At 39.9% G+C, this 25,918-nt stretch overlaps 1 protein-coding gene across 19 annotated transcripts in view; it reads left to right on the top strand.

Moving 5' to 3' along the window:
* The window catches only part of C5H7orf25 (chromosome 5 C7orf25 homolog), a 214,973-nt gene that overhangs the window by 173,137 nt on the left and 15,918 nt on the right, over window positions 1-25,918 (top strand). For 5 of the 19 annotated variants that reach the window (XR_003679967.2, XR_008617484.1, XR_008617483.1 and 2 more), the window contains one exon: window positions 11,421-11,529. The exons of 8 other annotated variants lie outside the window; for them this stretch is intronic. The gene's annotated coding sequence lies outside the window, so the exon portion shown is untranslated. Of the gene's footprint in view, window positions 1-7,102; window positions 7,184-8,444; window positions 8,521-11,420; window positions 11,530-16,471; window positions 16,564-25,918 lie in introns of those variants that run through there. 6 more of the 19 variants (XR_008617481.1, XR_008617477.1, XR_003679964.2 and 3 more) reach the window with 5 other exon arrangements.

Here is a 25,918-nt window from a genome sequence, read left to right as displayed (position 1 = left end):
ATATCTAATTCTGTTGATTTGAGTCTTCTCCCTTTTTTTCCTGATGAGTCTGGCTAATGGTTTATAAATTTTGTTTATCTTCTCAAAGAACCAGCTTTTCATTTTATTGATCTTTGCTATCATTTCCTTCATTTCTTTTTCATTTATTTCTGATCTGATTTTTATTATTTCTTTCCTTCTGCTATCTTTGGGGTATTTTTTTGTTCTTCTTTCTCTAATAGCTTTAGGTGTAAAGTTAGGTTGTTTGTTTAAGATGTTTCTTGAGGTAGGATTGTATTGCTATAAACTTCCCTCTTAGAACTGCTTTTGCTGCATCCCATAGGTTTTGGATCACCATGTTTTCATTGTCATTTGTTTCTAGGTATTCTTTGATTTGCTCTTTGATTTCTTCAGTGATCTCTTGGTTGTTTAGTAGCATATTTTTTATCCTCCATGTGTTTGTATTTTTTACATTTTTTTTCCTGAAATTGATATCTCCTCTCATAGCGTCGTGGTCGGAAAAGAACTTGATACGATTAACATTTTCTTAAATTTACCAAGGCTTGATTTCTGAACCAAGATGTGGTCTGTCCTGCAGAGTGTTCCATGAGCACTTGAGAAGAAAGTGTATTCTGTTGTTTTTGCATGGAATGACCTATAAATATCAATTAAGTCCATATTGTTCAATATGTCATTTAAAGCTTATGTTTCCGTATTTATTTTCACTTTGGATGATCTGTCCATTGGTGAAAGTGGGGTGTTAAAGTTCCCTCCTATGATTGTGTTACTGTCGATTTCCCCTTTTATGGCTCTTAGCATTTGCCTTATGTATTGAGGTGCTCCTATGTTGGGTGCATAAGTATCTACAATTGTTATATCTTCTTCTTGGATTGGTCCCTTGATCGTTATGTAGCGTCCTTCTTTGTCTCTTGTAATAGTCTTTGGTCTTTTGGTTGGAGCATTTAATCCATTATCATTTAAGGTAATTATCAGTATGTATGTTTCTACTACCATTTTCTTAATTGTTTTGTGTTTGTTTTTGTAGGTCTTTTCCTTCTCTTTTGTTTCCTGCCTAGAGAAGGACCCTTAACATTTGTTGTAAAGCTGGTTTGGTGCTGCTGTATTCTCTTATCTTTTGCTTGTCTGTAAAGGTTTTAATTTCTCCATCAAATCTGAATGAGATCCTTGCTGGGTATAGTAATCTTGGTTGTAGGTTTTTCCCTTTCATCACTTTAAATATGTCCTGCCACTCCCTCTGGCTTGCAGAGTTTCTGCTGAAAGATCAGCTGTTAACCTTATTGGGATTCCCTTATATGATATTTGTTGCTTTTCCCTTGCTGCTTTTAATATTTTTTCTTTGTATTCAATTTTTGATAGTTTGATTAATATGTATCTTGGCGTGTTTCTCCTTGGATTTATCCTATATGGGACTCTCTGCTCTTCCGGGACTTGATTGACTATTTCCTTTCCCATGTTAGGGAAGTTTTCAACTATAATCCCTTTAAATATTTTCTCAGACCCTTTCTTTTTCTCTTCTTCTTCTGGGACTCCTATTATTCTAATGTTAGTGCATTTAATATTGTCCCAGAGGTCTGTGAGACAGTCCTCAATTCTTTTCCTTCTTTTTTCTTTATTCGGCTCTACAGTAGTTATTTCCACTATTTTATCTTCCAGGTCACTTATCCGTTCTTCTGCCTCAGTTATTCTGCTATTGCTTCCTTCTAGAGAATTTTTAATTTCATTTATTGTGTTGTTCATTATTGTTTGTTTGCTCTTTAGTTCTTCTAGTTTCTTTTAAACGTTTCTTGTATTTTCTGCATCCTATTTCCAAGATTGTGGATCATCTTTACTATCATTACTCTGAATTCTTTTTCAGGTAGGCTACCTATTTCCTCTTCATTTGTTTGGTCTGGTGGGTTTTACCTTGCTCCTTCATCTGCTGCATATTTCTCTGTCTTCTCATTTTTTTAACTTACTGTGTTTGGGATCTCGTTTTCACAGGCTGCAGGTTTGTAGTTCCTGTTGTTTTTGGTGTCTGCCCCCAGTGGGTGAGGTTGGTTCGGTAGCTTGTGTAGGCTTCCTGGTGGAGGGGACTGGTGCCTGTGTTCTGATGGGTGGGGCTGGATCTTGTCTTTCTGGTGGGCAGGGCCACGTCCAGTGGTGTGTTATGGGGTGTCTGTGAACTTAGTATGATTTTAGGCAGTCTCTCTGCTAATGAATGGGACTGTGTTCCTGTCTTGCTAGTTGTTTGGCATGGGGCGTACAGCACTGGAGTTTGCTGGCTGTTGCGTGAAGCTGGGTCTTAGCATTGAGACGCAGATCTCTGGGAGAGCTCTTGCCGATTGATATTACTTGGGGCCGGGAGGTCTCTTGTTGTCCAACGTCTTGAACTCAGCTCTCCCACCTCAGAGGTTCAGGAGTGACAGCAGGCCGGAGCACAAAGACCCTGTCAGCCACACAGCTCAAAAGAAAAGGGAGAAAAAGAGAAAAAATAAATAATAATAAAGAAAAAAAATAAGGTATTAAAATAAAAAAATAAAAATAATAATAATTTTTTTAAAAAAGAAGAGAGCAACCAAACAATTAAACAAATCCACCATGATAACAAGCGCTGAACACTAAACTAAGATAAATGTAAAAATCAAAAACAAATCAGTCGCAGACAGCAAACACCAAGTCTACAGTTGCTCCCAAAGTCCACTGCCACAATTTTGGGATGATTCGTTTTCTATTCAGGTATTCCTCAGATGCAGGGTACATTAAGTTGATTTTTGATTTAATCCACTGCTCCTGAGGCTGCATGGAGAAATTTCCCTTTCTCGTCTTTGTTCACACAGCTCCTGAGGTTCAGCTTTGGTTTTGGCCCTGCCTCTGCGTGTAGGTCGCCCTCAGGTGTTTGTTCCCCGCCCAGACAGGAGGGGATTAAAGCAGCGGCTGATTAGGGAGCTCTTGCTCATTCAGGCCAGGGGGAGGGAGGGGTATGGTAGTTATAATTGGAATGCAGGGCAAGCCTGCAGGGGCAGAGGCTGGTGTGACATTGCAGCAGCCCGAGACACACCTTGTGTTCTCCCGGGAAAGTTGTTCCTGGATCACGGGACCCTGGCAGTGGCGGGCTTCGCAGGCTCCCAGGAGGGGTGGTGTGGATAGTGACCTGTGCTTGCACACAGGCTTCTTTGTGGCTGTAGCAGCAGCCTTAGCATCTCATGCCTGTCTCTGGGGTCTGCGCTGATAGCTGCGGCTCGTGCCCATCTCTGAAGCTCTTTTAGGTGTTGCTCTGAATCCCCTCTCCTTGCGCACCCTGAAACAATGGTCTCTTGCCTCTTAGGCGGGTCCAGATTTTCTCCTGGACTCCCTCCTGGCTAGCTGTGGCACACTAGCCCCCTTCAGGCTCTGTTCACACAGCCAACCCCAGTCCTCTCCCTGGGATCTGACCTCTGAAGCCCGAGCCTCAGCTCCCAGCCCCCACCCGCCCCGGTGGGTGAGCAGACGAGCCTCTCGGGCTGGTGAGTGCTGGTTAGCACCAATCCTCTGTGCGGGACTCTCTCCACTTTCCCCTCTGCACCCGTGTTGCTGTGCTCTCCTTGGTGGCTCCGAAGCTTCCCTTCCACCCACCCCCCCGTCTCCACTAGTGAAGGGGCTTCCTAGTGTGTGGAAACCTTTCCTCCTTCACAGCTCCCTCCCAGAGGTGCAGGTCCTGTCCCTATTCTTTTGTCTCTGTCTTTTTCTTTTTTCTTTTGCTCTACCCAGGTACATGGGGAGTTCTTGCCTTCTGGGAAGTCTGAGGTCTGCCAGCGTTCAGTAGGTGTTCTGTAGGGGTTGTTCCACATGTAGATGTATTTTTGATGTATCTGTGGGGAAGAAGGTGATCTCCACGTCTTACTCCTCTGTCATCTTGAAGGTCCCCCCTAGTAGCTTTTTAAATAATGGGTGCATGAAAGGTACATTTTCTAAATCCTTGCATAACTGAATTGTTTTTATTTTCATGTACACGTTTTGAATAGTTTGAGCATTTTTGATAGTTGGTGAATACAATTCATGTAACATAAAATTCATCCTTTTAAGGTGTACAATTCAGAGGGTTTTAGCATATTCACAAAGTCGTACAACCATTATCACTTATTCCAGAATATTTTCCTTATTAACTCGGTATGTAACTTTTACATATTTCTGTGTCCAATCTCCTATGTAAATTCTTGGGAGCAAGAACTACACATCAAACACCTAGTGCTAAGCAAAAGCAGTTGCTCCTTTATGTATTGAGTAAGAGGAAAGGTAAATGAAAGTTTAGAGACTTCCATTGCTGGCTTGATGAAGCAAGCACCATGCTGGGCAGGCCCATGTAGTAGGAACCTGCAGGCAGCCTCCAAACAACAGCCAGTAAGAAGCAGAGGCCCCCAGTCTTACAACTGCAAAGAAGTGAATTCTGCCAATAACTTGAGTGAGCTTGGAAGAAGATTCTTCCCCAGTAGGGTCTCCAGATGAGAACACAGCTCAGGTAACATTCTGATTGCAACCTGATGAGATCCAGAGGAAGACTCAGCTAAGCCATCTGGAACTGTGACTCACAGAAACTGTGAGGTAATAAGTGTGTGTTGCTTTAAGTTGCTAAGTTTGTGATAGTACATAACACAGCAATTGAAAATGAACACATCTGTCCTTAACATCTTCTATTGCTGAGTGAGTACTCCAGCATCCTGAATTTGGGGCAGCCAACCTTCATCCAGCCTTTGCCAGCACCAAGAATAGAACCTCATAACTTGAAGAGAAGTCATAAAGATATTATGGATGTTACTCCAACTTTTGAAGAAGTCAGTATTCTTCATATTCCTTTGAAGAACAGTAGCTGGAAGGTCTAAAAGCAAATGTGCAAGGTCAAGACATGATGAATGGTTTCAGGAGTGTTTCCTCCCACATGGAAAAGGCTGAGAAATATAGCATTGATATTAGCAGTGCCATTGCTAGGACTGATAATCTGAAAGAGACAGAAGGTATAAATCTCTTTCCCCCCCCTCCCTGAGATATGATAGGAAACAGCTTGATAGAGTGTACAGAGCATCAGATTTAGAGTCTGGTAGACTTGTGTTCAAATCTCACATCTGCTACTTCCTGACCTTAACAAAGTTACTTAATCTCCATGATTAAATCATTCCATATGAAAAAATGCAGCCATAATTTACCTTAAAACTTACTTGTGATGAATAAATAACTAATGTGTAAATCACTTAAGATGTATTGACACTTAGTACATGCTCAATTCCTTTTATAAACTTCCCATTCTCACCCCATTCATGGTCACATGGTTAACGCTATATGCAAGTTTTATTTTGTTTAACTTTTCCATCCTAATTACTACAACGCTTCTCCAGGAAGCCTCTGACCCAGCCATGGCTGGGGCTATTGTGCAGTACAGCCCACAGTGCATTGGCAGAAGGTTGGCCATCCAGGTGACTTTGGAGATTGCATCTTGAGCTTTGCAGCTAAACAGGAAACAAATATCCAAGGAGACAAAGTGTTGGACTCTATTTCCCTATTGGGATTTGCTTTTCTATATTAAACCCTCCTATTCTCAGGTTTCCGGGAATCTCCTAGGAAACATGGCATGAGATGCTACCTTCCACTTGGCTCCAGTTTGCCCTTGTCCAGAAACCCAGGACTCACGTAGCTCTCAAACTCATTAAATTGGATGGAACATGATGGTTAAACATTGAGGGTCAGTGTCCTCACTGCCTGCATTTGACCTTTTTTCTGAGGAGCCCTTTTATACTTTCCAGGGACACATTTTTCCTGAATCTGTATCACTAAGGTTTCTGGGCCGGAGAAACAGCAGAAAAAGCACTGAGGTAGGGAAATATTTGGAGCATTTGAGGATATAAAAGAAAGTCAATGTGTTTGGAAAATAAATGAATTTTGTTAGAGTGGCAGCAAATGAAACTGTAGAGGTAGAAGGGGGCCAAAATAAATAAATCCCTGCTGATTGTGGCAAGGAATTTGAAAACTTTCCTAATTGTAATGGGGTGTTTATCTTTTAATGATGTAATTTATCAAATAAACAACCAAATATAAGCAACAGAGCATCATGTATAGTGCCAGTTTGCCAGTTCCCTGGAAGTCAGTCTCTTTAGGTTCTTTCTCTTAGTTGGGTAAGATTCTACAAAGAATAACTCTTAACTTGCTATCTTCCATGTCTTACTCTTCTTTTTAATATTTTCCATCTCCTTATCTCTCTGCTGCCTACCAGGTAAATTTATTCAGTTCTACCTTCCAGTTTACGATCATTTCAGTTGTTTAATCCATTGATGATATCTTCCTTTAATAAAATAACTGTATCTGTTTCTAAAAGATTTTCAACAAATCTGCCTGACCATTTTGTTAGTTTTGTGTTTCTTAGTAATGTTTTATAATCTGTATTTCTTTTGAAATATTTCATACATACTGACTTTATATTCTAAATTTTTATCATTTTAATATTAGTAGTCTTTGAGGGGCTCTGATCTTTGTTCTTCATCTGCTTACTTTTCTTATGGAGGACTATTTCCTTGAATGTATGGAAATATATTACTGTAAGCTCATATTTGGTTGAGCAGGAGCTCTAGAAGCACTGGTGATAATTTTCTTCAGAAAAGATGTTGTTTTATATTAATAACCTGTTACCATTTTAATTAAAGTTTTTGGGCTTGGATCTCCCTGAATGCAGGTAGTATGCTCTTGAACTCTAGATCTGCAGGAAAGCAGGCTTAAGATTGCAAATTCTTAGTGATAATCATTATTATCTTATCCCATTTGCAAGAGGAGAAAAAAGACATGTTTTCTTGGAGGCAACTTTGTATCAGTCAGAATAGGCTCTGTAATGCTGGGTAACAAACAGCTCTAAGTGATTTATACCACACTCTCAATGAGTTAGACTAAAAGAGTTAATTTCTTGCGCAAAGTCTGATGTGGATCCAAAAAGCTCTTCAGGGGAGTTGTCTTCCATGCAGTGGTTTAGAACACATACCACTTCAATTCTGTGGCTTTTCCAGCTTAATATAATGCATCAGGATTTACCACAGCGGTGGAAAATAGCTTGGAGGAGATAAGCACCAAGACTTCTACATGAAGTGACACATGTCCCTTTCACTCCTAGACTGCTGCCAAAGCTGTTTTCACCCATCTGTAAGAGGGCTGAAAGCTTGGTCCAGCAAGGGGAAGAGAGCTAGAAGTATTTGTGAGTACTAGTAATATCTACCACACTCTTTTTTGACTGGCATTGAATTCTTTTTCATCTTTTAAGATTGTCCTACCTTAATGGAGAAGACTCAGATTTAGCTTCCTGATCTTGTAGAATCCTATAGCTTAATATATTTGTGGCATGCAAATGTTAATCCCCTAAATGCTACGTTCTTCATATCAGTATTTAGCCCAGGGCAGTCTTCATTTTTATATTCATTTACTGCTTGCTGCTCTGTTTTTCAGTGCACAACTTTTTTCTTTGGGGGCTGGGGATTTCCCTTAATTTCTTGCTAGTTCCACAATTGATTTTAAAATATGTTCATGGTAATTTACCCAGAATTTGAGTTGTGTTAGGGGCAATTTTGAGAATAGCTAGTTGATATTACTTCCAGAAGCAGTTAAAAAAATATATTTCCAAGTGGCAAATGACAAAAACATTTGAGACCAAATAGCAGGCCTCTAACTTAACAAGAAGCTAATGAAGACCCAAGCACTGCTCAGTGGTTATCTACAGCATGGCATTGGAGTAATTGGCATTCACTTAGATCGACTTTTGCATCATGTAGAATTATGCTATATGTTTTGTCCTAATGTGAAACATTTTTTATGGAGTAGAATCATATGGTAATGCTAGAGGATTTAACAAGGAGCTAGGAGGAACATGTCAGTCTACACATGCAATCTTCAGAAAGCTGTTTTGGAACTGCATGGTAAGAAACCAGTTAAGGAATGAAAAATCAACTTGTATCAGAGAAATCTAAAATTGAGGAGCCAATATTTACATGTTTGATAGAGCATTGATTCTGCTAGCATTCCTCCCACTGCTCTGCTAGATCAAAACAGCTTCGTAGGGGGATCAGATACAGGCCTTTCTATAGTCAGGTCCAGATCACCTGCACGCTGTTCCTTCTGCTTCAAAGCAGACCCTGTGTTCTGACCCAAGTCTCTTGACTTGATGGCAGTTGCTCCTACACTATCCCATGGGTAGGGGTCCCCAGATTGGCTCTGGAGTGGAACAGTCCGCAGGCACATCTTCTCATCCCTGCCTCTGAAGGTAGGCTCATGTATCCTTTTTCATATTAATGGTTTTATGGAGGAGAAAAAAAATCGGGTTCACATAAAGACATACTGAAACATTTGTAATCCAATTTTCTAATTGTTTTAGTCCCCGATTTCCTTTCTCAGAAGGAAGTTGGGATCTAGATTGTTCTCTCTCTCCATATAGCAGAGAAGGACTTACCAGTGTTCTCCTTTAGGTGTGACTGTGATCCCTCTTTCCAGGAATTCCCTTCCTTCCTGTCAGGCATATCATAAGATGCCACCAAAGCTCAGGTGAGTGTTCACATTTCTGAGGACCAGGGGATTAAACTGAATCAGACCCATTCCACAGAAGCTCTTTCCCATAAACATGTCTTAACCAACATGTCTTTTGGGAGGTTGTTGGAGAGCCAACTAGCATAGGGCCAAAGAGCTGGACAAGTTAATTCACATTCTGAAAGGAACTTAGTAACTGGCCACACCTACAAGCAAAAATCAGGGGAAAAAAAAAGCTGGGAAATATCAGCTTCCATGCAGGTCCATGCTGGAATGTGGAAAATTGATACTGGGAAGAAATTAGCAGGCTCTGCGTCTTGAATAATTGTTTAACCAGTAGCTATCACAGGCACATCCTGGCCAGTCTCAACACCTTGTTAGGTAACTGGGGTACAAAAGTGAGAAAAGATACACATCGTGTTGACTCATGGAGATTATACCCTCATGAGTAAGGCAAACATTAAAGAAATTAATCCATAGTTAATGACAACAGTTTAAGTATTAGGAAGAAACATCACTATTTTTTCCTTCCCTGTATTTTTCTAAATTCTTCAGTTTTTCATTTGTTTATTGAACTCTTTTTGTCTCACGTGGGGTTTTCCTTCCCAACTGGTGTAACTGGCTTGATATAATTTAAGATCATGTTTAGTGCAAGTATATGGGTTCTGTCCATGCACCAAGTATTACTCCAATCGTGCCCCATACCAGAGATGTCCATCCCTGTGTCCCTGAGGGAAACTACAGATACAGGAAAATGACCAGCAAGTGGCACAAAGAGAAACTTTGTTCTTTAGCTGGGACTTTGGTCCCAAACCATAGTGTGGAACTCTACAAAACTGGCCTGCACGACATGTCACCCTCCTGTACTTAAATCTGTGTGAGCTGAGGGATGGCTGGGCATTGCATCCCATTCAAAAAACACTGATTCAAAAACTCTTGAAAAGTAATGCAAGCCTTTGCTGAAATTCTGGAAGACGTAGCAAAAGGTTGAATTACTTCCACACGTGCACAGTATCCTAAAATTCTTCTTCACACCTCTGTCTCCCTCAAGTCCCTCCCAGTGTGTTAGCTGCCTTAATCTCTCTTCTTTCTCTTGCCCTCTATTTCTGCTTCTCCTCAGAACCTCAGAGTCAACCTGCAATGGCTTAAAGTTCTCCATCCTTCTCCTGCATCCCCCTTACCCCTCCAGATGGACTCTTTTGCCCTTACTCATGATATCCCGTTAGAAATTTCACATCTCTGTCAGTGCTGGCTCAGGTCTGGCACCTCTGCCTGGCCCTTCCATGGCCTCTTTGCAAGGTCTGGCTTAGTCTGCCAGCGACTGCCTCTCGTGTAAGATCTGGAAGGCAAGCTGGAAGAAGCCATCATTCTGGAGGAGACGCAGTAGCTGCAGGTAGTTGCAAGGCCGGAGGTGGATCTCGACAACCACCAGCAATTCCTAAGATTCACTGCAGCTTTGGGGCTGGTTCCAGGAGTTCTATCCCCGACCTTGCTCCACCAGTGCTTCTTGTGGAAGTAAAGCTGTCATCCCCTGTCCAAAAGCCCTCCCCACTTGACATGTCTATAGTTACGGTGCTCAGACATCTGATTTACCTGGGACAGTCTCATTTACACCTGTTTTTCCCAATTAATTAATAATAATACCTCCCTTTTCTCTCCAAGTGTTCCAGACTCAGTGATAAATTATACGATGGCTTTGCCTAGCAAGGTTTTTGTTTCTCTGATGGAATCCTGCCTGATATACGGCCACTTATAATTCTCTCCAGTCATTGGCCTGTGGTACTGGAAACAGGGAGGTCTGTGAATGCTTCCTTTCTGTCCCTGCCACAATTCAGATCAGATGAGGTAGCCCCAAGTGGAAACCTAAAGCAGCCTCTGGGTGGAGCCCTCTTAGGCCTCTGTTCCTGGGTCGGGTCCTGGGTACAGCAGGGACAGCCCTCAGAGAAGTGCGGCTGAGCTTTTGTGTCTGAAAGAGAAAGCACACACTCACACGTGCTCAGAAACTGCTGTGTTAGCTCCACCGCTAGAAACATGGCTTGATGACAGGTCTTTGAACTTGACCAAACTTGATTATCCACTCCCCACTTGGGGGTGAAGAGAAATGAATTAGATGAGAGAGATGGTCTTGACTTCCCTCAAGAGAAAAAGTATCTATGGTTTTATGCTGAACTGTTCCCCTCTTTGCTGACAAGCAGAGTTCTGGTGGTAGGATTCTCATGGTAGTCAGACCACAGTAATTTCAGTGCTAAATGGTGAGCTTGAGAAAAGATGTGCCGGGACCAAATTAGTGAACAGCCCTCACTGCCACTCCAAATGCAGCTGGGTGTCTTCAAACTGTATTTCAGCAAGGGGAAAAAGAAGAGATAATAGAAGATACTGAAAAATAACATCAAGGAAGACACATTGCCTCATTTTGAAGTCAGGGGGCCAGTGCTGGCCCAGCTGGGGTCTCCAGAGTGCCCCCAGCTTTAGGAATCACCGATGGTCTGAATGCCAGGTGGTGAGAACAGGGAAACTCTGGATCTTGGCTCTGTATCAGTGGGATGGGCTGAAGATAGAATTTTCTTTGGACCCCCAAATGCTTTCTCTTTCTTCTGAGTTTGTCCTGCAAAATCTTTGATCCCAAGTCTTTAGATGTGGGAGAAGGGTGAATATAAGAGAGTCAGAGGCTATAAATTTTATCTTTTGAAATAGTGCTGTTTCATTTCCTAAAGGACAGGAGAAGAACATTTAATGGGTAGAACAGAAATGAGAAGGAAAATGATTAAAGGTAAAAAAAAGTGAGCAGAAGGAAAATTCTAGGAGGTGAAATAAAAAAAAAAAGAGGCTTCCCTTGATTGGAGAAATGGGAACACAGTGGAGGAAAGGATTTGTCAAATGGTAATACTATCACTCTTTTTTTTTTTTTTTTTTTCTAGCCAAAGCTATAATTTCCTGTCACTTTTGGGAGCAGAAGTTCTGAAAGGTTCATAGTTACCCACCATGGAAGACAAAAAACTTTTGTATATCACTGCTTTTAATTCTCAGGTAATTTTGGGTCTACTCAGTTCAGTATGAGGGGGGAAGCTGGGAAATGATTTGAATCATCACCAATGGCTAATTTGGATAATTCAGGATCTCAAATGTGACTTTTTTTTTCGTCCAGTTTTCTTGAGATATGATTGCCATAAAGCATGGTTAAGTTTAAGGTGTACAGCATAATGGTTTGACTTACATACATTATGAAATGATTACCACAGTAAGTTTAGTGAACAGACATCATCTCCTATAGATACAAAATTAAAGAAATAGAAAAAATATTTTTTCCAATAACTCTTAGGATTTTCTCACTTCACAACTTTCATATATAACATACAGCAGTGTTCATTATATTTATCCTGTTGTACGTTACATGCCTAGTACTTATTTATCTTATAACTGGAAGTTTGTACCTTTTGACTGCCTTCATCCAATTCCCCCTCCCCTCACCCTTCACCTCTGGTAACCACAAATCTGATCTATTTTTCTATGAGTTTGTTTGTTTTTTCCTTGTTTTCGAAGTATAATTGACCTATAATACTATGTTAATTCCTGTTACACAACATAGTGATTTGATATTTCTATACATTTCAAAATGATCACCATGATAATTCTAGTTATGCTATGTCACCATACCAAGATACAAAGATATTACATAATTAGTAATTATAGAAAACATTATGGATTCCTCAAAAAATTAAAAATAGCAATACTGTATGATCCAGCAATTCCAGTCCTGGGTATTTATCTGAAGAAAATGAAAACACACCCTTATGTTCATTGCAGCATTACTTACAATAGCCAAGATACAGAAGCAACATAAATGTCCATTAACAGATGAATGGATAAAGAAGATGTGGTATATATACACAATGGAATATTACTCAGCCATAAAAAAGAATGAAATCTTGCCATTTCTGACAACACAGATGGGCCTAGAGGGTATAATGTTAAGTGAAGTAAGTCAGAGAAAGACAAATACTATATGATTTCACTTATATGTGGAATCTAAAAAATAAAACAAATGAACAAACATAACAAAACAGAAAGAGAATCATAGATGCAGAAAACAAACAGGTGGTTGCCTGGGGTCGGGGGCAGTATAGGGGGAGGAGAGAAATAGATGAGAGAAATTAAGAGATACAAACTTCCAGTTGCAAAATAAATGAATCACAGGTATGAAATGTACAGTGTGGGGAATATAGTCTTCTGTTTGTTCAAGTGTTTTACGTATGTTAGAAAATTTTAAATTCCTGCAGAGCTGGGTGATAGTACTATAATCACCCCCATTTCTCATATGAGGAAGTAGAAGTAAAGTGGTGATAAGCAAGTTGCCAAGATCACTCAGTTAGTAAATTAGAAAGTTGAGGTTTGAACCCACATCTCTCTGAATCAAAAGCCTGTGTGCTTTATCACTCTGAACTAATGCCTCAAGTTAAGGCCAGTTATGAAAATCAATACAAGATTCACATTCAGTGACCAAACCATACGGTTACTTTTTTTTTTTTTTTAACCATTTAGCCGCACTGTCTGAATAAAGTTGCTGCTGGCTCGATTGTGGCCTCAGCCAAGGTCTGGACACACTGCGGTGAGGTGCTAAATATGGTCTATTAGTAGACCATGTAAATTTTTTTGCATCAATGCTTATAAGGGATATTGTTCTGTAGTTTTCTTTTCTTGTAGTGTCTTTGTCTAGCTTTGGAACCAGGGTAATGCTGGTCTCATAGAACAAGTTAGTAAGTGCTCCCTCCTCTTCAGTTTTTTGGAAAAGTTTGAGAAATATTGGTAGAATTCACCAGTGAGGCCATCAGGTCCAGAGCTTTTCTTTGTCAGAAGATTTTTGATTACTGATTCAATCCCTTACTGGCCATAGGTCTATTCAGATTTTCTATTTCTTATGATCTTATCTTGGTAGGCTTATGTTTCTAGGATTTTTTTCACTTCACCTAGGTTATCCAATTTGTTAGTGTATAATTGTTCATAATACTCTCTTACAATCCTTTTTATTTCTGAAAAATTAGTAACAATGCCCCCATTTTCATTTTTGATTTTAGTAATTTGAGTATTCTTTCTTTTTTTTTATTAGCCCATCTAGCTAAAGGTTTGTCAATTTTCTTTATCTTTTCAAAGAAACAACTTTTGGTTTTATTGATTTTCTCTATTGTTTTTCTATTCTCTATTTCATTTACCTCTGCTCTAATTTTTATTATTTCCTTTCTTCTTCTAGCATTGGCTTTACTTTGTTTTTCTTTTTCTAGGTCCTCAAGTTGTAAAGTTAGGTTGTTGATTTGAGATCTTATTTTTTGTACTAAGCATTTATAGCTATAAACTTATTCCATAAGTCTTGGTATGTTGTGTTTTTGTTTTAATTTATCTTTAAGTATTTCTAATTTTCTTCGTGATTTCTTGTTTGATCAATTGGTTGTTTAAGAGCGCATTGTTTAATTTTCACGAATTTGTGAATTTTCCAGTTTTACTTCTATTATTGATTTCTAACTATCCTGTTGTGGTCAGAGAAGATGTATGATATTTATCCTTCAAAATCTATTGAGATTTAACTTGTGGCCTAACAGATAATCTATCCTGGAAAATGTCCCATGTGCCCAATAATCTATCCTGGAAAATGTCCCATGTGCCCTTGAGAAGAATGTATATGCTATTTTTGTTGGGCAGTTTTTTCTGTATATGTCTGTTTGATCTAGTTGGTTTATTGTATTGTTTAAATTCCTATTTCCTTACTTATCTTCTTTCTGGTTGTTCTATTATTTTTACAGTTCTCAGTTGGCAGCTCTTTTTCTTTTAGTACTTTTTAAATGTAGCTTTTATGTCTACTTGCTTGCATTGTTCCTAACAAGAAATCAGCTGTCATCTTTTTTTGTTCCTTGTATACAATCTATCATTTTTTTCTCTGGCTGCTTTAAAGATTTTTCTCTTTTTTCACTGCTTTTGAGCAAGTTAATTATGATGTGCCTTGGTGTAGTTCTCTACATTTTTCTTAAGCTTAGGGTTTGTTGAACTTCTAGGAAATGTGGGTTTATAGTTTTCATCATTTTTGAAAAATTTCAGCCAAATGGTTTTTTCCTTCACATTTCCCTCCTCTTCTATGTGGATTTCAATTACATGCTTGAAGTTTTTCCACTTCCACTATTCACTCAAGTCCTGTTAATTTTTTAAATTCTCTTTTTCTCTGTATTTGAGTATTTCCTTTTTTTTCTTTTTAGCTTTTTTTTTTTTTTTTGGCCATGCGGCATGTGGGATCTTAGTTCCCCTACCAGGGACTGAACCCATGTGCCCTGCAGTGGAAACACCGAGTCTTAACCACTGGACCGCCAAGGAAGTCCCTCTGTATTTGCATTTGAATAGTTGTCATTACCATGTTCTCAATTTTACTAATCATTTTATTCTGCAATGTCTAGTTGTCATTAATCCCATTTATGTATTTTTCATCTCATTGTTATTTTCATCTCTAGAAGTTGATTTTTTAATATATCTATCTTCCATTTCTCCACTTATCTTTTTAAATTTTTTTTAATTTTTTAATCTCCATTTATCTTTTGAACATATGAATTACAGTTATTTTAATGTCTTTTTTTTTGGGCTAATTTTAGCATCTGTGCCAGTTCTGCTGTGGTTTCAATTGATTGATTTATCACCTCATTAAGTACTGGATTTTCCTATTTCTTTCCATGCCTGGTAATTTTTTATGGGATTCCAGATATTATGAATTTTATCTTGAATGCACGTTATCTTTATATTTCTATAAATATTCTTGAGGGTTTTTTTGGTGGGGGGAACAATTTACTGGAAAACTCAATTCTTTTGGGTCTTGCTTTTAAGATTTATTAAGCAGGATCAGAGCAGCCCTTCATTCAGGGCTAGTTTTTTCCATTAGTGATGCAAGATCCTTCAGGCACTCTATCCAATGTGCCATGAATCATGAGATTAGCTAGTCAGTCTAGATTAGGCATTTTTCCTGGTCAGGCTGTTGTTACTTCTGTTCTTTTCAGGTGTTCTTTTCCTGGCCTTGGGTATTTCCTTTACATGCATGAGTTGATCAGCACTCAGCTGAGTACTTGGGGCATACCCTTTACAATCTCCCAGATCCTCTCTCTGTGCTTCCCTCTTCTCTCAGTACTGTCCTGTATATTCTAGTCACTTTGTCTCCGCAACTAAGGGATTCCACTAGGCTACACCCAGGTTCCCTTTCCTGTGCCATGACCCGGGGACTCAGTTGGGTCAAAAGAAGAACTCACTTCATTTGTTTTCATAATTTCAGGAATCACTTTTCTTCATTGCCTGATGTCAAGTGTGTTGAAATCTGTTGTTTCATGTATCTCAGATTTTCTGTATTTTGTTCTTTTTAAAAAACTTTCAGTTGGGAAAGTCAGTCTAGTTCCTGTTATTCCATCTTGGCTGGAAGCAGGAATCACTTCAGTGTCTTTTAACCTCTCTTTCATATATTCCACATCTTTATCACTTCATTTTACATTCTGCCTGTGCTTTTTAAATCAATCTTCCAGTTTTGAATTCTTTTTTTAAAAAGCTGTGTTTATTTAATCTATTTAATCTCTTCAATGAATTTTGAGTTTCAATGGCTATATATTTCACTTTTAGGAATCGTTTATATTTTTTATGGTTTCTATTGCTTCTATTACCCTTTTTGTTATTCGTTTTAAACAGACCTATTTTATTAATATTATAAAGACTTATAAAGGTTTTTCTGTCATTTCTAGATGGTAGAGCACCAATTTTCCCTTTTATTGTATCTACACAGTCTCTCTTGTGGTTATTTATTCCTTCATGTGATTTGATTTTTTTATTCTGACTATTAATCTTAGTCTGTGTTTTTTATTTGAATTAATTTTGTTCTTTGTGAATTCAAGGAATTGCTGTCTATGGGCCCTGAGTTATAGATGTGCCCTTACAGAGCAATTTTCTATTTCTTCTTCAGGATCCTCAAGTATTCCTTGGTTTTTGGATGGGATTTCATTTGAATGACCTGGTTCACTGAACCCCATACGTAGTATAAATTCTGACCCTACACCTGCCCATTGTACAAGCTTATATTTGATTTCTCACAGTATAATAATTTTTTTTTCTCCTTCTTACAACTGGTTTCTCCCCTGGAGTCTATATATTCCAGTCTGTTCTATCTTAAAATAATAAAATTTACTTGAATATTATGCCCTTTTATCTTCTTTCATCCTTAAAGTCCTTAAAATTATAGTTTATACTCACGCCTACCCATTTCTCAACAACCAACACTGTACTAAAATAGCTTATTAAAGAAGTTCTCAGAAGCTCCATAGAACTGTCTGGCATAATCTTCATCCTCTTTTATTTCCATGACATTTTGTTGTGCTGACCCCCTTCCTTTTTTGCATCTTCTCCTTGCCCTTGATGAGAACTCATTCTCAGTAGAGCAAGGGGGCCATTTAAACAAAAACTCTGCACTTAACCTTCTAATGAGTGAAGACATGACATATATCTGTAAGGAACTAAGTGTTGATACTATTCCATCAACAGTTATGGATATTGGTGGGAAAAAGGAAAAGAAAGGAGATTTCAAGGCTTTGGCCAATTCTTCCATATTACTAAAGGGTAATTTAGTAGATGACACTTTGTTTAACCGAGTATGAGTCTTTAGATATGTAAATATAGACCCAGTTCCAAGGATGAGGTGAGGAACACAATTGGTCTGAATCATAAAGTGAAAGGAATTACATTTTAGCAAGGAAGGAGGAAGGAAGGGAAACTCAAGAAACAAAGAGACAGAGGGAGGCTGGCAGGAACTTGAAGGGGACAGGAAGTAAGCCAAAATAACTCCAGTCTGGACACCATGCAAGTATTGGCCAGGGAGAATCTTCCTGTCAACTACTAGCTTGTCTCGGGACCTGGGGGCGTGGTGGGGCTGCCACAGATCTAGTTTCCAGGAGCTAAAGGAGAACAACATACAAGGGGCAAAATTATTCATCTGGAAATCTGTCAGAAACCAGTCAAGACTCTTTTTTGCATGACTCATACTGTCCACACCACTTCAGTCAAATTCCTTAATCAAAGCAACAAGAAAGAAACTTTATAATAGAAATAAGCGCAAACAGTGCTACCTCAAACCTTGACAGAAAGTTTATCTAGACCAGTACAACGCAATAGAACTTGCTGCAGTAATGAGAATGTTCTCTATCTGCATTTTTCAACATGGTAGCTTTTAACTATATGTAGACATTGAGCACTTGAAATATAGCTAATGTAACTGAGAAACTGAATTTTTAATTTCCCTTAATTTTAATGAATTAAAATTTAAATAACAAATGGCTAATGGCTACAGCAGACTTTTCTGTAAAGGGCTTTGTGAGCCACGTATGGTCTTTGTTGCATATTCTTTGTTTTTTTGTTTGTTTTATTTTGCTTTGACTTGTTTTAATTTACTTTATTTTCACAACCCTTTAAAAACAGAAAGTATTCTTAGCTGGAGGGCTGTATCAAAACAGGCCACAGGGCAGATTTGGCTTGTGGTCCATAATTCGTCCACCCCTGACCTAATCTCTCAGTGCTTTTGAACATCTTTGTTTTTCATATTATTAAAAGTAATCATTACTATCGTTCCAGTGTTAGATGTGTAGTGGTCTTTCTTCTTCTAATAGAATTTTTTGCAAACTGTGTTCCATGGTACACTCATCCATTTTAGGTTCTCTCCACAACAAAACAACTCTGTTTAAATAAGTTGTGAAATACTCGATACTAAAACGCTATTTTTAAAGATTTATAATGCACCTTAGTATATTAAGGCTCTGATGAGTTGATGCAGAATATCGGTTTTACATTGATTTGGGTTTTCTCTACTTATCTGACCACCATGCAGGTGGCATGCAGGGTATATGTGTGTGCAAGAAGAAGTGTGTGTAGGTATTATATGCAGCAGGCATAGCTACATGATATGTGCATGTGTAGGTGTGTACATGTGAGGGCTGGTGACGTCAGCTCTCCCTGGAACATTCACAGATTTAAACAATGGGGTGAAAGAGGCTGCTGCCTGGAAGGATGTCCCACGGGCCCCTCAGGTGGCCAGAATCAGCTTAGGTCCACGCATCACGCAGAGCAGGCTGTGAGACCCAGGGAGATGGCTGGTGGAAATGGCTCTAAAGGGACTTTGGGGACCCTTGGCGGAGCAATTAAAAGTCACAAGACCTCTGTGAGGAAAAGAAAGTTCTTGGTCGGCTTAAATTGAGGAAATGGAGAACGGCCTGAATTCAGTAGAGACCGAACAACAGATTTTGTAAACTTAGGAACCCTAACTGGTTAATCAGGAGGAAATCCTGCCCTGAGGGCAGGAAAATTGAACAGCTCCATCGCTCTGCTAAACTTTGGAGAAGGAAGCTGGGTGCAGAAATGGCACTCAATTCAGGGGCCTTCAAGGAACACTTTCAGCTTCTCTGAGAACAAAATTCCTAGATCGTCTTGTCTGTTTTTAATTTTCCAAGATGCTGAAGAGACAGAATAAAAGTGGAGTTGATTCACTGAAAACGCCTGGGTCTGAGTGCGGCCAGGAGAGGAGCAAAGCATCTTCTGCCAAGTTCCTCCTTCCTTTAGGATATCTGGAAGCTGAGCTGCCGCTTTCTGAGGACGTGACTTCGTATATTTACCTCCTGCTAAAGGCATTTTCATGTCTGCATCTTGCCTAGGGAGACTGGTATTTTTGTTCTTTTCTGCAGATGTTTATAGTGACATTCTGTCTCTACAGTGGCCCAGTTACGCTCCATTGATTTCTCCTCTTGCTGACTTTTAATAACATTTGAGGGAAACGGGTGGGTGAGTGAACAATTTTCCTTTCTTGGTCCAACACAGAGGGTGGATAGCTAGCCCGTGCCTGTCTCTGCTCTCCACGTCTGCGGAGGCTGCCTGGGCCTCGGAGCGCGTTGCTCTGTGCCTGAGAGCCCAGTAGCTGCGGAGGTGAGCCTCATACACTTGGCCTGTGGTTGAGGTAGGTCCAGTGGGCGGTGGGGATCCAGTGAAGGAGCTGGGCGTGTGATGCCAGCACACATGCCCCCGCTCACAGACAGCTGCTTAACCTTTCCTGCGAGTATTCAGATTTTGAGAAGAATCGAATGAAGATGGAAATACCTTTGCTATAGAAAGGGACACGTTTCTGGTGGTGACATTTCCGATCTACTTGCCTCGAGCACTCATCAGAGGCCCTCATAGACGTGAACGTCTGAGCTACTGATCCTGAAGGCCAGAGTGAAAGAGAATGCCGGTGGCCCAGTGTCAGGGCCGAGTGGTGTTTCTTAGCTGCAAGCAGCGGTGGCGAATGAGTGGCTGGCACGTCCATCAGAGCCCATGACTGGGTACAGCCAGACCAGCGTGAGCACGAAGTTTAAACAAAGAACGCAGGATGGCTGTGGGGCCGGCTGAGGCAGAATCCCCACCTCGACACCAAGACCATCTTCTTGCTATTGCTGAGTTTTACGACCGTGATGTCACCCAACGCTGCCGACAACAGAACCGTTATATCACTAGTGAGAGGGCCTTAAAACTAACCGAGGGACGCTATTATGCCAATAGTGGAGCTTGTCATAAAAATCATCAGTCACCGGTGCCTCCGAGCTTGAGTCGGGCCTGGAGGGAAAAGAACCGTGAAATTTGGGTTCTCTTCAGTTGTCTTGATCTGGACTTCTTCATGAGTAGAAAGAATGGCCACATGTGACCTTGTAGTTTGGCCACATGTGACCTTGCATTTCAAGGAAATCAAATCATTCAAACGAGAGAATTTAGCCTCCTGCCTAACAATTCCTCCAGTTCCCTTCAACGCCACGGTAATGGACTGAGGCCCTGCGTGGCTACATTTTACTGGCGTTTAGAGAACTGTAATGGTTGCATTGTTTCTCTGGTTACACCCCAAAATGCATTGCAGATTTCCTCAACTGAAATCACTCCCTGCCATTAATATGTTGTTGGAATAAAGGGCTGATTTTGGCACTGAGACTACACCACCAGCGGGAACAGCGTCAGGCAGTGAAAACAGCCTGACTCCTTTCTTCCTGTCTTATCTGTTCATCCCTTCGCCTGACAGATATTCACTGAGCGCCAGCTATACACCAGGCACTTGTACTAGGAACTGGAAATATGATGGTGCCGAAAAAAACGTGTCATTCTTGCCCTTACGGACCTTTGCACTGCTGGTAGGAAATACGCTTTTCTTTAGTTTCCTTAACTCCAAAACAAATCATTTCATTTACAGCTACTTGGTGGCAGGAAATATTATCCTGGAAAATGATGGGTCAGTAACAGAAGGTGGTCTTGAATCAAAAAACTAAATAAATGCTCATGGAATTCTACATAGGAGTTTAAATAAATATACAAATATACAAAACAATCCTCTCTGTATAATATACGTGGGACTATTCAGAACACCCAGACACAGATGAGGCTCTTTGCTGTGTGTGCAGAGGAGAATGAGCTCAGAGAGCAGGGACGGATACAGGGGATTTCAGCAAATGTTTATATTTCATTTTTTAGCTGGGTACTATGTACACAGGTGTATAAAATATATATACATAATTATATGTGCACGTAAAATGTATATAGATGCATCTACACATGTATACACACATCCATGTACAATACATAGACTATTTTGAAATACAATTTCCATTTTACAATTAAATTTTAATTGTAAAATTTCACAATTTTAATTTCACAATTAAAAAGCTATGGCTGAACAGCCGCTGCAGAAAACCAGGGACGGGCACTGAAAACAGGTGGGACTCACCTGTATCTGCTCTTCACTACACCCTTATCCCCAAACACAATTCTCTGAAACACACCTGTCTATTTCTTTAATATTTTACTTTTTTATACTAGCCCCTGCTCCCTTTCTTTCCCAGATCTGTATCTCTAGATAGTTCAAAAGCTCCCTGGCAAGTGAGAGAAGCTTTCAAGGAAGCAGCAAGGGATAAAATCACCCCCTCTTTGCTCACTTACTCCCCGTTTAAGAGGGGATGATGAGGTGTCTGAGAGCATCCTTAAGGAGTACCCAGTTCAAAGAGTTAATATTTATTTGTTACATTTTACAAATTGCGGAGAATGGTGTAGAAGCTGAGAAACAATGGAGAGCTAACACTGACCATATGAGGGCCAGAGTGAACTTTAAGTAACTCCTTGGGATTTCCCAACTGGAAGATTCCCATGAAATTTTGTGTTGGATTACCCTGGGGGTCGGGGAGGGATTAAGTGGTTTAATTACTGTTGCCATTCTGTCTTTTATGCATTTTAATTAGTTTTAATTTTGTACTCTACCCTGAGTCAGTTCCACCAAAGGCACAATTTTGATAATGATAAAAACATATCAGTTTTTCCAGTAAATGACTCTGTGCTCGTCACAGCAGTGGAGAAAGCTGTCAGAGCTAGACCATGATATTTGTTCTGTCTGTTTTATGACTGTGTGAATTCTGAATGTCTGAGCTGTCCAAGACAGACATTGCATTTATCCAGACTTTAGACCTACCTTGACTTTTACGGCTTTTTAACACAGCTGATGTATCAGCGAGCAATTTACTTTAAGACATCATGCATCCAAACTGGTATTTCAAAGGTTGATCTGAAATGCCAGAGTAGAGTATGCTAAGTGGTTAGAAGGCATTAGTTGGCTGGTAGGGGATGGAAGGCAGAGGAATGGGGCATGGAAATGAAAAACAAATGAGAATTTCATAAACTGATTTCATTTGGAGGGCTGGGCTCACAGTGGAGATAGGGTCACCCAAGTATAGGCTTGGCTTAGAGGACTTTCAGAAGTGAGCACTGCCACATGAGTTAACCCTCCTCTGTTCATAGCCTGGGCAATTTCTTCTCCCAGATGTTGAAACAAAAATACTTTTGTATATGTGAGAAAGTAAGCATATATGGTCTGACATGGTTTACTCATAGTCACAATGGGAAAGAATATTTGAAGTCCAGACTATTCTGGAAATCTAATCACTACAATTATGTTTTGAACAGATCAATTATCTGATTTTGAAAAAAAAAAGGTATGTATGGTATTAGGAGAAAATCTTTTGTGTTCAAAACTTGAAAAATCAGTGAGGTATTTACAAATGCCTAGTATTTGGTTTTGACAGTGAATGTGACACTTGGGAGCTACCTGAGTCCCAGAGTGGCTGATGGGTCAGCAGACAATAATGAACAAAAATGCACAGATATAGTGCTCCCTGGGTCCCAGCACTTGATAGTGACTCTGGAAATAGGTACTGCGATTATTCCCATTGAACAGACGAGAGAAACTGAGTCAAGTAACTTAGCCAAGGTCACACAGCTAGTAAGAGGTATAGTTGGTGTTTAAACCTAAACAATAGGACTCCAAAGTCCATCTTTTCTAAGCATTATACAATAGTTTCTCTTACACTAAGCTTTCCTTTTGCTCATTTGCCTCCTCTCTGCCCCTCATCTCCATTTCCTCCTGGTTCTCTCTCTGTTTTTCTCTTCTTACCTCTTCCAGAATTTCCTCTGGCTCTATTCCTACCTCTCCTTCTTTTCTGTCTTTGTTTTCCATTTCCTCACTTTGTTCTTTCTTTTAGGGTCTTTGTTTTTCCCTTACTCTCTGTTTACGTTTCTTTCTCCTTTAACTGACTTTCCTACTACACGTTCATGGGTGTGCCTCTTTCTTCTATGTCCTTAATAGTCCTTTTCTGTAGAAATAAGGGAGGCATGTACATAGTCAGTAAGCCTGCTTATTGATCTAGCATTAAATGTGAATATGTGGTATCTACACAGAATGCTATACCATATGGACTTAGTATTCTATGATTGATTTAATTTAAAAAGAGATAATTCTAATAACTTTTACTTCTAAAAATAATGCCAGTAAAGATGACTATATAATACTTGATAGTTATATTACACTCCTATGTCTTTTCCTTTTTTCCTTAATAAGTTTAAAAAAAAGGAAAGAAAAGGAATTTTCATCCATGATCTAGAACTCATTTAGAAATCTGAGTGTACATTTTATTTGACAAAAGTGGATTTCTCCTTGTGAGATGGTGATGGAATACGTGCCTTTTTGAAGAGTTAAGAACCACTGCTGCCCAGGAGAAAAAAACATAAATGTATTCAGAGGATATATATGACCAGGTAACCTTTAAGAACGCATATAAATCTGAGGTTCTATAAATCTAGACAAAGCAACTTAGTGCAGGAACATTAGCATTAGCTAGACTTTGCCAGCAGTACTCTAAAAGTAGACTAGTTCTAAATAAATCTGCCTACCTGTGTCTAAAAGACCACTGGACAGACTACCATGTTCCTCTGTTACCTTGGATTCAAGCTGATCTCAACAAATACTCACCAGTGCCTTCTTGAGGGAGGAAGTGGGTTAAACATTGTGGCTACCGGGAAAATGAGGTCAGAGCTTCACCAAGGGAAGAGCTCAAGGGTCAGGGTAGAGACAGATCCCTGCGGTCCCCCAGAGGAACAGACAGTGAAGCTACATAGTCTCGCTGAGCTGTCTGCCCAGCAATTAGAGGGGCATGAGAAGCTGCACAGTGACAACCACAAGGAAGTCATCAGCGTGAGTCATCTGCAAATATAGCCAACTTCATGTCAGCTCCTTGCTTCAGCAGGTGGATCATTTATATTTTCCCTGGAAGCCATCCGCTGGTCTAAATGTTGGGGTTGATTTGTTTTTCTGTTGCAGGGGAGAAGGTGGCATTCCCAGAAGTAACTAGAATATGCCTGGACTCAGGCAGAGGTCCAGGCACAAGGAGAAAGATGGGGAGCTTTTGAAATTTTCTCTCTCCTACTGTGTGCCAGCTAAAGTTCCACGCATCTTTCCAGGGCTCTAATCCTGAGCGAAACATGCAGCTCAAGTGGGGTCACCATGGGGCTTCTTTGTTGGCTTTCTGATCTTTCGGTATTTAGCGGCTGGCCGTTAAAAAATAGGACGTAGCTGAGGAAGGAGAATTCATAACACACCTCATCTTTTCTGCACACTGTTAATTCCTCTCACATCTAATGTTTAATCAGAAAACATTTTGACAGCTATTGAAAAAGAAGAGTAGTAACTATTGACTATTTCCATGAACGACTTAGTCTGGGAAAGAGCGATCCTGAGATGGCAAATCAAAAATAAATAAATAAATAAAAGTCTGAACATGTGAAGTTTAGGGTGGGGAGGTTTAAGGGAAGGCGTCCTTTCTCTACTTGAACACAAGTGTTGCAACACTATGACAAAATGGAATTTCTCCTGTATGTATTTGTTTTCCCTTAGAGTTGGAGTCATATTTTTCTGGAAAGTTCTGTAGGATCTGGGTACAATCAGATAATAATTAATATTACAGTGGGCTTTACATCATAAATATAGAGGAAAACTAATTTTCTAGTTAATGATTATAATGATTAGATTAGCAATGGACCTATATTATTTTCACAGATGGCAAAATGAAAGGAAAAATGAAAGGGAAGAAGCAATCATTTGGGCCGAGTAATTACCTACCTTGGCTTACATCTTACTCCCAGCTTGCAGTCTCAATGTGTGGCAAATTCAGACTTGCATGATCTGACAACTGTTTTCACTGAAGCAACAGGACAAAACAGCTGGTTTTCAACTCCAGTCCAGTACAATTCTGCATGCTGGAACCACGCTAACTAAGCCTCATACCCCTTCCTTCTGGAAATGCTGAAGCAGCTCAGCCTGTTCTGGAACATTCTTTCCAGTTGCATCTTGTCATGGGCACTCTTATTTGACATCACCCAATGCAATGCCCCAGCGAAATCAAAATTCGCACTGTCTTTGGGACTTGTGTGGGCAGCAGAGTCTGGAGGAAGGGAGTAGAGAGTGGGGTGACAGGAGAGGAACGCTTCACAAATTGGTGCAGAAGAGGCTGCGGACTCTTCCCTTGTGAGCGGCCTGTTTGCTTTTCCTCTGCCTAACAGTGGGAGGACCTGCAGTTCCTCTTGGCCGGCCTCGATTTACAACCAGCTTTTCCTGCCTTTTGCTTCAGGGAATGGGCTTCCCAGACAGCAGCCCTCTGACTCTTGCCTAGTTTGCAAAGACCCACTCTCAGCTATCTGCCCAGCTCTTGGTGCCATTCTACAGAGCTGACTTTTCATGGTGATCATTCCTTTCTCTTAACGTATTTGTCTGTTAAACCACAGAAGGCAGACATATATGGAAAAGGAACCATCAAATATGGGCTTAACCAACACTTAAGAGTAAATCTCTGGTCTGGAAAGACAAATATATGCTATCACTTCTAAGTGGAATCTAAAAAACAAAAAACGGTGCAAATGAACCTATTTACAAAACAGAAATAGAGTCACAGACGTAGAAAATAAACTTATGGTTACCAAGGGAGAAAGGCAGGGGGGGAGGGACAAATCGGGAGGTAGGGACTGACACATACACACT

This window comes from Physeter macrocephalus, chromosome 5, assembly GCF_002837175.3.
Source record: "Physeter macrocephalus isolate SW-GA chromosome 5, ASM283717v5, whole genome shotgun sequence".
NCBI classification, from domain to species: domain Eukaryota; kingdom Metazoa; phylum Chordata; class Mammalia; order Artiodactyla; family Physeteridae; genus Physeter; species Physeter macrocephalus.
The sequence above is the reverse complement of the archived record's forward strand: the minus strand, read 5'-3'. Positions and strand labels throughout refer to the sequence as shown.